This window comes from Canis lupus, chromosome 23 (assembly GCF_048164855.1).
Source record: "Canis lupus baileyi chromosome 23, mCanLup2.hap1, whole genome shotgun sequence".
NCBI classification, from domain to species: Eukaryota; Metazoa; Chordata; class Mammalia; order Carnivora; family Canidae; genus Canis; species Canis lupus.
Window position 1 is genome coordinate 51367472 of NC_132860.1, and position 12996 is coordinate 51380467.

The 12996-nt window shown below is 36.5% G+C and overlaps 1 pseudogene; it reads left to right on the forward strand.

The window, feature by feature from the left end:
• The first annotated feature begins 7108 nt into the window (after positions 1–7108).
• LOC140615618 (HIG1 domain family member 1A, mitochondrial pseudogene) lies at positions 7109–7584 on the forward strand (annotated as a pseudogene).
• Positions 7585–12996: the final 5412 nt, after the last annotated feature.

Genomic DNA, 12996 nt, shown 5'->3' on the forward strand with positions numbered 1-12996 from the left:
CTTCTGCAGTGAATGTGATGTCATTCCAGATGACTCTTACTAAATCTCACTTACTAAGTCTTCAATACTCTCATAGTACTTTCAGATATAAGATTTATTATTTGTTCTTCCTTTTACATGTGTGTTGCTTCTCTGGATGAGATCTGTGTGTGAAGCTTTACATGTTCATTTTACATCCCACAATTTTGCTATGCCTTCTTTGTGGAGGGGCATCTCTCAAGTGTGACATTTTCCAAATAATGTAACTGGAGCCCTGTAAAATATAAGTACATTTCTGGAACAAGTTACTCCCTTCTTATCCATTTTTTCTAGATGATATTTCCTGTGTGAGATGAGTCACTGAACCTGCCTCTGCTGCACTATCTAGTCACTTCATGATCCTGTCATCTAATTGCCTATCATAGCATCGATGTCCCTGCCTTCACTCCTCAAAATTCTACTCTATGATGTGTACAACTGCCATAATTTTTTCCAACATTATGCTTAGATAATTTTCTGTATTATTATAGAAATGCCTTCTTTCATATTTAAATCAAATCTGAATTTTTCAGTCTACACTTAGAGCTGTCTCCCAAGAGGAATCCTGTAGACCATTCTATTTCATTATTGTTATTGCCCATGAGCTCTCGGTTTCCTTAAATTTTTTAACTTGTTTCCATTTTCCATAATCTCAGTCCTGGTCAGTGCATTCCATTTTAATCATCTCCTTGTACTGTGCTCCCTCAATATTTAGCAATAGCTAAGACAGGTTGAATTTCTGAAAATAATTGTGAGGCTCTAAAATTGGCAAGGCAAATCACAATTTTAGTTCACTAGAGGGAGCTCAATGTTTGAAATAATTTTCTTAGTAATTATTTTATTAGAAATTAAAGGGGCCATATTAAAGAAGAAAAATTATTTTTTTCTGTTATTTTGAAGCTTTGGATTTTGAGTTTTCTTATAAATAAAGAATGTAGAATGATAGAAAATTAGTTTTAGGAGATCATTTAGTTTCAAGCACTAATTTCAAAGAAATAAGATTCTATCACTGTAGTTTATATTACTTATGCATTGCCTTATAATCGATTTCTTAATATTTGATATCTGTTTTTCTACTTCCTTCTCCTGTATTTTCTTTCACAGTTAATAGCACTATCATCCATTCAGTAATCCAAGCCATGGATTTAAAAGTTATATTTATTCTCATGTTCTGCTTCACACTAGAATCTCTCCCACTAGACTATAAGCCCCTTGAGAACAGGGATAATGCTTGTCTATCATCTATTTCTCCTATCTAGTTCAGTAGCTGAAAAATAGGAGATAGTCAATAAATACTTGACTTAATGAATTAGAATGACCCTTCTCCCTAAATCTAAACCATTATCAAGCCCTTTAGATTTTACCCTCTAGCTACTTACTGAATTTTGTTTTCTCTTCTTAATCCTGCTCTATTCAGGCCTTTATCATCTTTATCTAGACTCTTAAAATAATCTCTGCAGCCCACTTGTCTCTGTTCTACCATCTTTATCTTTTCCCCAGATTATTTATCTTGAATTACCTCACCTACAGGATGATCTTTAAATCCATTAGCATCAAGACAAAGCCCTCTGTGGCCAGGCTCCTAACTTGAGCTTCAGTTCCTGTCACTCTCTCACTCTTATTTTCAAATAATACCAAACTTATTTTACTTTCTCATATACATCATAATTTATATTTTTATAGCAGATAAATTCTTAGCTTAGCCTGAAGAAGGAATCAGAGAAAAATTCCTGGAGAGGAAGACACACTGGAGAAGTCTTGAAAGATAAATAAGAGTTAATGGGAGAGAAGGCAGTTTTATTGGAAAAGTGTCCCTTTTGATTCTTAGTTATAATTTTTCAAATCTAGCACATTTATTGCCTGAAGTATAAATCACATGGTTCACCAAGTCTATTTTTAGAGACTTAGTGGCTGGTCGCCTGAGCCTTCGTTCATTTACTCCTCCAACAATTATTCATTAAGTTCCTTTCATATGTCAAACGCTATGTTATACACCAAAGGTACAGAAGTGAGCAAATAAGTCATGCACACTGATCTCATAGAATATAGATATGGTTATAACTCAGTTACTCCTCAAAGTCTAAGACATAATGGACCAATAAGAGATAAAATTAAAAATTCCAAAGATGTATCATTAGCTTCTCACCTACATGCATTTTGTGCTAATTCAACGAGGAATGGATAACAGTTCACCTCCTTGGTAGATGTGATAAGAGTAACTGAGCACTGGGTGTTATACTAATGTTGACAAATTGAATTTAAATAAATAAATTTTTTTAAAAAGAAAAATAAATAAATAAAAAACCATAAAAACAAACCAATACTTATGTTTAATAAAGTGGAAATCTGATTTGGAAAAAAAAAAAGAGTAACTGATACTTTTAAGTCTTTGCAAATGATACCATTATGTGAATGAATTGTAAGGGATGTTTGTTTAGTAGTTATTGTAATAATGGTTAATGGACTGTTTTGCCTTCAAGCTTGGAGTCAATCTAAGAAACATCTTAAATGCTTTTTAAACTTATCTCAGTATCATCACAGAAATTCTTTAGATGGGATTGATATTTACAATGCCCCTAAAGCAATAGTACAGCAATGTAAGAGTTCTAACACATCCTTAACAGCCTCTCTTACCATCTTAGGAGTTCTGTTGGATACATGTATTCAAGATTATGTAGTTTCATTGCTGAAAGTTTCTTTAAGGTAGATTGAGAGATAAAAACTAACCCTCAAAATTCCTGGCTTTGAGTTATCAAAGAGTTTTTGGATAACCTTAGATGTCATCCATCCAGTACAGATAAGTTTAAAGCTCTTCTATGTGGATAAGGTCTTTCGATATAGACTTTAAATTATTAGCTGATTGGCCAAGAACCTATGCAATCAATATATTTGCTGCTTTTCCAGAAGTAGTTTGTCTAAGGTCTGATATGATCGACTTACTATATTGTTTTAATTCCTAAGTGCAATTTCCAAAAAATATTTACTAAAATCCTTCAGTATTTCAGTTCCTGTGCAGTTCTTGCTGAATTATAATTTTAGTGCAATATTTTTATGCTTTTAATTTATTAATCTAGAAAATATGCTAAATCTTTTAATACTTTTTGTCCATTTTATTCCTGGGGAAAATAAGCTTATATAAAAACATCAGTATATAACAAGTAAAAAGTATGAGTGATCTATATTGTGCTAGAGAGAAATTAGCAGTAAAAGGGGAATATAAACATGGGAGAAAAAGATGAAATAGAACCTACACATGTTCTCAAGTAGGTAACCATGGTTACTAAAGTCACTGATGATTACCTTAACCAAGAAAAAGCAAGGGATCAGGAATCCATATACTCCACAACATACCATATACTCCTAGTTGTGTATATATGGTAAGTATGCAGTATTACTATTCTTGAAAGTCAATATTCTATCATTAGTACCACTACTATTACCACAGCCACTACTTCAACCTTTTTGAGGAGGTATATTTATTGGAAATCTACACATTATAATGCCTAGATTTTAATGCAGGTGTTTAGCTGACTTGCTTTACTTGTCAGAAACACTCATCAGTTCCAGGTATCTGCCTCTATAAACTAACAAAGCTGTCTCAATATTTTCTTTGAATTAAGAATCCTTTTTCCTTTCATTTTTTTAAGATTTATTTATTTATTTATGATAGACATAGGGAGAGAGAGAGACAGAGAGGCAGAGATACAAGAGAAGGGAGAAGCAGGCTCCATGTTGGGAGCCCGACGTGGGACTTGATCCCGGGACTCCAGGATTGCACCCTGGGCCAAAGGCGGGCGCTAAACCGCTGAGCCATCCAGGGATCCCCTTCCTTTTTCCTCTTAAAAGATTTTATTTATTTATTCATGAGAGACACACAGAGAGGCAGAGACATAGGCAGAGGGAGGGAGAAGCAGGCTCCGTGCAGGGAGCCTGATGCGGGACTTGATCCCTGGGCCCTAGGATCATGACCTGAGCTAAAGGCAGATACTCAACCACTGAGCAACCCAGAAGCCCCTTTTCTAATTCTTTTGTAATTAGTTAGGATGAAGTAAAATCTACTTGATTCAGAAAAAATTCAACGTACTTAGATTGAAAAGGAAGAATGGATGAGTTTGAGTGAGATTTTCAAATGTAGTTTGTTGGTAAAGCTTATGATATTTGTATTTGCATTTAGCCAAGGGTTGTCTGGTCCAAATAAATTTAGTAATGATCATATTTAGTTTTTATAAGGCTTTCATTGATATCAATGAGCTAGTGTACTTGTAGATGATTTAAACATCTTAGAGTGTCAATCAGCTTCATATATTTATGCTGGTTCTTTAGAAGGAATAGCATAAAGGAGACTAGAAGACATAGAATCAGGAGAATAGTTCTGGAGAGACTGTGTTGTGTGCTGGGTTAAGTGGGCCAAATGTGTACCAGGTTTTCTTACCTGAAGAGAAGCAAGCCAGTAAAATAGGCTTTCAAAAGCAAAAGGTTATACCTGAAAAGAACCAACAAGGCAATGAGGATGAATACAGAGATAAGAGACTCCTAGTTCAGCAAGGCCAAGCTATCACAGAGTCCAAGAGATTAAGGTAGATAATTAGAGAAAATAGAGATGTTCACAGACCCAAACAAAAGTCTAGCCAAGAATGGAGGAGAATCAGTCTTACAATTGAGTATAGGAAAGTGAAAGTTAAGAGACAGGAGTCAGGGAGAAGCTGCTTAAGACAGGAAATAATGCATGCTGTTCCAATGGAAATAGAGACAAGAAAATAGATTCATGTGACATGGTGACTGGTATATACCTAACCAATGGAGATGGAGGAGCAAATAACACAAAAGTATTAAGCATTGTGATTGGAAAAATGGTTATGGAAAGAGTTAGTGGAGCCAGAATATTAATTCAAGTTAGGGCCAACTTAATGAGCAAAGTGGCTTAAGGGTAGATTTATGAGAACCTTAAATTCCAAATCAAAGTTTGTGTATTTTATTCACAGGAGGATTTTCATTGCTGACAATGAGGAGCCAGTGAAGGATGCTGAGCATGAGAATAATGTGTGCAGGCATTGTTTTTGGAAGATTCATCATGCATTCATGATACAAGATAGATTGTAGAAGACATGTACCAGCAGGTAGAAGAGCCAATTATAAGGCCTTTGCAATACTCTATATTACATATCACACACATATAATATTACAAATAGTGTATATAAACACTTCACAAAGTTAATTATCCCTAATTTCCTTTCTACTTTCTTTCATTTTTACTATATCTTCTTCCAGAAAGAATTGAAAACATGTGTATCTTATTATCTAACTTCCATATTATTCATTTCTCCTCAGTTTTTTGCCCTGTTTGACATTTTAACATAGCAAATTGGGAAAATAACTTATACTGTCTGAAAAAATTAGTTAATTTTGCATTCATTTGTTTGACTATTTTTACTATATCTTTTTATTTGAGCTAACTATGATTTTGAAGGATTATTCATCATATACTTGAATTTAAAGGTTGATTAAGATTTTTAGGCTGTGGATGGGAACTTGAACAGTATAAGGATATAATTTTTAAACAGGTTTGCATTTTTCCCATGGAACTTAAGTTTACATATAAATTAGTGAAGGCCTTATTTAAGGAAATGGCAATGAAAATGGAGAAGTGGTATATTGGAGAGAAAGCTGTAACTATACTTGTGGACTAAGTGGATTTTTAAAAATACAGGAAAGCAACAATTACTTTTGAACCTCAGGGATTAAGAGAATGCCATTGACTGTCCATAAAGAAAAGGTGGGGGGAATTGAGCATTGCATAAAGTATTAATGTTTCTAATAAATGAATTTTGATTTGGCAGTGAGCATCACAGTGGCAATATCCAAGCAACAGATCTTGAACTCTGGGAGGAGATTAATGGTGGCCATGTAGATTAGAGAATCGTTTATATAGAGGTTGGCAAATTTTCTAAGATTAAAAGATTTAAAAGATGGCATATTTTGAAGGAAATGCTCCTTACCATATCAAAATCTGTAGCAAAATTATTCCCTAGGTGTTTGAATTGTCACAGAGAGTCATTCTGATAACAGTGGAATTTGTATAATAGTTTTTCATGTGAAAGCTGATGCTAAGGTAAGCAGTTGCATGCATTATGTATCATAGCACTTCTACTGTACACATCTGTCCGGAAAAGCCAAGATTTGGTAACAATAATGAAATTATTCAATGCAGTGTCATATGCTTCCAAGATTTTTTTTTTTAACAAATGAGGTCAGTGTGAATGTAATTAGATGAACTCACTTATCTCACTGAAACACAAAATATAGATTCAAGAAGATCAACTGCTCTGATTCATTAGACATCAAATCCAATTGTGTAATTTTTGTAATTATGCTTCAAAATAATAGGAAAGCAATACGCAAGATTAATGTACACATAAATGCCAGATGACAAAAAATCCTGGATTTACTCTGACATGGTTCCCAAATTACAGTGTTTGATATATTCTTGTACTTCATTATAACCTAACATAAATACTAAGGTATCTTTTTTCCAAAGCATAAATCTGATTACTTTCCAGATAGTTTAACTACCTTTTAAATGACATTTTAGTGGTATTATTTACCATATGCTTATTTAACTAATTTGAGATATGAGCACTTTATTGTGAATATATTCTTAAATAGAATTCTGGCTTTTAAGAGGAAAATTAGGAAGTTTTCTGGTGGGGTTAATTTTTTGTATTTCATTTAAATGTCCTACAGAAGAACATTTATCCATTTTAATAAATGAATCATTACATAGCTACAGTCAAGTATAACTTGAAATTATCACATTCTCAATATGTATATTTTAGGGCAGCCCAGGTGGCTCAGCGGTTTAGCGCTGCCTTCAGTCCAGGGCCTGATCCTGGAGACCCGGGATCGAGTCCCACATCAGGCTCCCTGCATGGAGCCTGCTTCTCCCTCTGCCTGTGTCTCTGCCTCTCTCTCTCTCTCTCTCTCTCTCTCTGTCTCTCATGAATAAATAAATAAAATCTTTTAAAAATATACGTATATTTTATAAATTAAACTCAAGATTAGGGATAAAGGGGCGGGACAAGAAGAAGCCGGCTGCACCGCGGGCGTGGGTGAGAGCCAGAAGCCGGTTGGAGTTTGGGCAGAGCGTTGTCTTCGGAGGATTCTTCAGTCACAATGTCAACTGGCACAGATGTTTCTCTTTCTTCATATGATGAAGATCAGGGATCTAAACTTATCCGAAAAGCTAAAGAGGCACCATTTGTTCCCATTGGAATGGCGGGGTTTGCAGCAATCGTTGCATATGGATTATATAAATTAAAGAGCGGGGGAAATACTAAAATGTCTGTTCACCTGATCCACATGCGTGTGGCAGCCCAAGGCTTTGTTGTGAGAGCAATGACTCTTGGTATGGGCTATTCCATGTATAAGGAATTCTGGGCAAAGCCTAAACCTTAAAAGAAGAGAAGCTGTCTTGGTTTTGTTGGTGGTGCTTGCTTTTTAGTTAGGCATCTCATAGTGAGTTTTTATGTTTATGTTGAAAATAAATCATTTGAATGGGTCAGACAATAATATGGTAATTTAGATATTGGCTTCCTTTCTTGCAGGCTTGATTTGCCTGGTAACCAAATTACTGGTGACCAATTAACTAGCTAGGTCATTCACGGGAGTCAATTTAGCACAAAAGAAACTTGTCACTTTAAATGTAGTGATAAAATATGCTCCTTCTTAAACTCTTCTGTTAAAATTAGTTGTAAAGAGGACAGTTTGCCAATTCTGAAGTACTCCCAATTGCTGCAGAATATCACATGCTTTTGATGTTATATAGGAATCCTATTTAATTTAACTTTTTTCTGCCTGTTTTGCAGACTGAGTACTTCAGTTTTTAGGGCTCTTAATCCTTTCAGAACAGTGCAAAGAATATAAGCTTCCCCACAACTGAAAATATGTGTATTTAAACCAAACCCAAAAAGCCGATAACAGCTGCTTAGTAGTATTTATTTCAGAACCGTACTTGTAAACATGAGAATAACTTAACTGTGGATCCCAGTTTAGCTTTTTTTGTAATTGCAGAGTTATATTTATGCTGATGTTGTATTAGGATTTTTAAATGTCATCTTGAAATAGAAATGTGTATTTTAAGTACTAATGCAAAAGTAAATGAAAAATACTTTTTAAATGTTTGAAGTTTGTTTATTTTCTCTGTAAGAATCATAAATGTTAACAAATTACCTATATTTGAAGTGATTGATGATTTATCAGCAAGTCGGTTTGGTCAGACATCTATACAAAAACTTTGGCATACTTCAGAATGCTTTAGTATATGTGAAATTTTCTTGTCTAACCTGAATTTACATTCCATGGTGATAACATGGTAAATGTAGTGTTAGTAAAGTAAGTGAACACACACACACACACACACACACACACACACACACAAATAAAGATTAGGGATAAAGATTTACCCTGCTAATATTTAAGAAAACCAGATAATATATCATTAAGAGTAATCCTAATCCATATTTTAACAATGCTATATAATTTCTTGGTGCTCTGTCCTATGCCAGAGAAGTTGTCTTTGTCTAACCTTGATTTAATTGTACTTTGTGCATAAGCAGTAACCTCATTTGGGTCATAAATCTGAATCAACAGAGTAGAAAATACCACATTTGACCTTGCCATAATGGCAAAATTTAGATATTTACTATTGTATTGCTTATTGAATGTGCTAATTTCATTTGGAGATAACTGTCTTCATCTTTCAAAGCACAAACGAATAATGAATTGTACTCAAAACAACCATTTGAATCATCTTTTGGATTTTAGTGACTTTAAGACTAAATTAGAGGCAATATGAGTAACTTACACTGACGTAGAGTAACTTTATGGCACGAATTAACTACATTCTTTACAAATTGTGCCTGAAGAGTTTTATAGTTTTGTTTTCAAGGAGGTAGGATTCATAGGAATTGCATCAGGAATATGAAGCACTATGACCTTGAGAAATCTCAAATTACTATTATGACTCTATCCTCTACTATCTAGCAATGATCAGATATTCAAGAAAAGACCCCATTAAGTAAGGAAAAAGAACTATTGTTAATGGAACTTGACAGGAACCAACACTAAGAAGGAGTCTCTCAAAATGTTAATGCCCCTTTAGTTACATTAAAAAAAATTTTTAAAGGAATAGTTTTGAAAAAAAAAAAAAAAAAAGAGAGAGAGAACTAACAATTGTCTTGAACTGTGATGTGTCCCACCTGTATCTATATTGTTGTGTTTAGTCCTGGGAGGTAGGTCCAGAGCAGAATTGATGAGCTCAAACAGCTCTATTGGAAGAGAAGTAGGAAAGTAATACATTAAAAAATGGCATCAAATATCAGCTAAGGAAGGAGAAAAGTGTTGGAATCAATCAAAAAGGCACAAGGAAGCAGATCTGTTTAACTATTGGTTATCTTTGCCTTGAAAACATATGCAGTCTATGGAAGTCAGTCATTGGAAAGCTTTAAGAAAAGTCAAATTCATTTCAAGAAAATTGTATATCAAAATTTACATTAAATAAAGATTAAACTTTATGATATATAAATAACATGTAATCCATAGTTTCTATGGATTAATTAAAATTTAATTAAAATTAATTATATTAAGTTATATAGTTCTGGGGTTTTTGTTTTGTTTTGTATTATTTTTTTTTAATTTTTTAAAATTTTTATTTATTTATGATAGTCACAGAGAGAGAGAAAGAGGTAGAGACACAGGCAGAGGGAGAAGCAGGCTCCATGCACCAGGAGCCCGATGTGGGACTCGATCCCAGGTCTCCAGGCTTGCACCCTGGGCCAAAGGCAGGTGCCAAACCACTGCACCACCCAGGGATCCCCTGTTTTGTATTATTTTTTAAGTAGGCTCTATGCCCACAAGGAGCTGGAACTCACAACCCTGAGATCAAGAGTCTCAGTTCTATGGACTGAGCCAGCAAAGCACCCCTTCGGTTTTGTTTTAAAGTGTAAATTCAACTTCAGTTTCTTTCCTAGCATTCTATAGTCTACAGAAGACAGATCTTTTACCTCTTTGGTTAGATTTTCCCTAGGTATCTTATAGATTTTAGTGCAATTGTAAATGGAACTGATTCCTTCATTAATCATTCTACTGCTTCATTATTGGTGTATAGAAATGCAACAAATTTCTGAAAGTTCATTTTATATCCTGTGACTTTACTGAATTGATGTATCAATTCTAGCAATTTTGGGGGGTTCTTTTGAGTTTTCTCCATAGACTATCATGTTCTCTATGAATAGTGAAAGTCTGACTTCTTCCTTGCCAATTTGGATGACACAAAAAAATGGAAAAGCATTCCGTACTGATGGGTTAGAAGAACAAATACTGTTAAAATGTTTGCACTAACCAAAACAATCTAAACATTTAATGCAATCCCTATCAAAATACCAACAGCATTCTACACAGAGCTAGAACAAACAACCTAAAATTTGTATGAAACCCTAAAAGATCCTGAAGCCAAAGCAATCTTAAAAAGGTAAAACAGGAGCTCCTGGGTGGCTCAGTGACTGAGCATCTGCCTTTGGTTCAGGCCGTGATCTCGGGGTCCTGGGATCGTGTTCCATATCAGGTTCTCCACAAGGAACCTGCTTCTCCCTATGCCTATGTCTGCCTTTCTCTCTCTATCTCTCATGAATAAAATAAGTAAATTCTTAAAAAAAAAAAAAAAAGGTAAACAAAGCTGAAGGCATCACAACTCTAAGCTCCAAGCAAGATGACAAAGCTGTAGTCACCAAGACAGTATGGAACTGGCACAAAAATAGACACATAGATCACTGGGACAGAATAGAAAACCCAGGAATGGACCCACAGCTATATGGTCAACTAATCATTGACAAGCAGGAAAGAATATTCAGTGGGAAAGGACAGTCTCTTCAACAAATGGCGTTGGGAAAACTGGACAGCAGCATGCAGTAGAATGAAGCTGGACCACTTTCTTACATCATACACAAAAATACATTCAAAATGGATGAAAGACCTAAATGTGAGACAGAAAACCACCAAAATCCTAGAGGAGAACACAGGCAGCATCCCCTTTCACATCAGCTGTAGCAACCTCATTCTAGACACAATTCCTGAGGCAAAGGAAACAAAAGCAGAAGTGAACTACTGGGACTTCATCAAGATAAAAAGCTTCTGCACTATGAAGGAAACGATCAACAAGACTAAAAGGCAACCTACAGAGAGAAGTTATGTGCAAATGACAGATCTGATAAAGGGTTAGTATCCAAAATTGATAAAGAACTTATCAAACTCCACACCCAAAAATCAAATAATCCCAGTTAAGAAATGGGCAGAAGATGAATAGATATTTTTATTTTATTTATTTTTTATTTGTATTTATTGAAGTTCAATTTGCCAACATATAGTATAACACCCAGTCCTCATTCCATCAAGTGCCCTCTTCAGTGCCCATCACCAAGTTACCCCAAGCCCCTGCCCACCTCCCCTTCCACTACCCTTTATTCGTTTCCCAGAGTTAGGAGTCTCTCATGATTTGTCTCCCTCTCTAGTTTTTCCCACTCAGTTCCTCTCCTTTCCCTTATAATCCCTTTCACTATTTGAATAGATATTTTTAGAAAAGACATCCAGATAGCTGAGAGACACATGAAAAGATGCTCCACACCACTCATCATCAGGGAAACACAAATCAAAACCCCAGTGACATACCATCCCAGGATAATGGTATCTCACTGTCAGAATGGCTAAAATGAACAACACAGGAGCCAACAGGTGTTAACAAGGATACAGAGAAAGGGGAACCCTTTTATCCTGTTGGTGGAAAGGCAAACTGATGCAGCCACTCTGGAAAACAGTATGGAGGTTCCTCAAAAAGTCAAAAGTAGAAATATCCTAAGATCCAGTAATTGCACTACTAGGTATTTACCCAAAGGATACAAAAATACTGATTTGAAGGGGCACAGGCGCTTTCTGCCCCCTGGACGCCGCCGAGCAAGCATCGGTAAAGTCCCCCCTCCCCCCGCCTTCATGTCTAAGTCAGAGTCTCCCAAAGAGCCCACGGAGCTCTTCATCGGAGGTTCGAGCTTCAAAACAAATGCGAGTCTGAGGAGCCATTTGGAGCACTGGGGGCCGCTTGGGGACTGTGTGGTCAGGAGAGAGCCCAACGCCAAGCGCTCCGGAGGCCTTGGGTTCGTCGTAGCCACCTGGAGGAGGCGGCCGCGCCACGAACGCTGGGCCGCACAGGTGCACGGGGGAGCCTGGAACCAGAGGGCTGTCTCCCGAGAAGATTCTCAAAGGCCGGGTGCCCGCTGACCTGTGAACAAGGTTTTTGTCGGTGGCATTAAAGAAGACCCTGAAGAACATCATCCAAGAGATTGTTGGGAACAGTATGGGAAAGTGGAGGTGATGGAGACCGTGACTGACGAGGCCGTGGCAAAAAGAGAGGTTTTGCTTTTGTGACCTTTGACGACCACGACTCTGTAGACAAGATTGTCATTCAGAAATGCCATCCTGTGAACGGCCACAACTGTCAAGTAAGGAAAGCCCTATGGAAGCAAGAGATGGCTAGAGCTCCGTCCAGCCAAAGAGGCCGAAGCGGTTCTGGAAACTTTGGTGGTCGTCGTGTTGGTGGGAATGACAACTCTGGTCGTGGAGGGAACCTCAGTGGTCGAGGTGGCTTCGGTGGCAGTCGAGGTGGTGGTGGATACGGTGGCAGTGGGGATGGCCGTCACGGATTTGGTAATGACGGAAGCAACTTTGGAGGTGGCAGAAGCTATAACGATTTTGGCAATTACAACAATCAATCCTCAAATTTTGGACCCATGAAAGGAGGAAATTTTGGAGGCGGAAGCTCTGGTCCCTATGGTTGTGGAGGCCAATACTTTCCCAAACCACAAAACCAAGGTGGCTGTAGCGGTTCCAGCAGCAGCAGCAGCAGCAATGGCAGTGGCAGAAGGTTTTAATTACTTC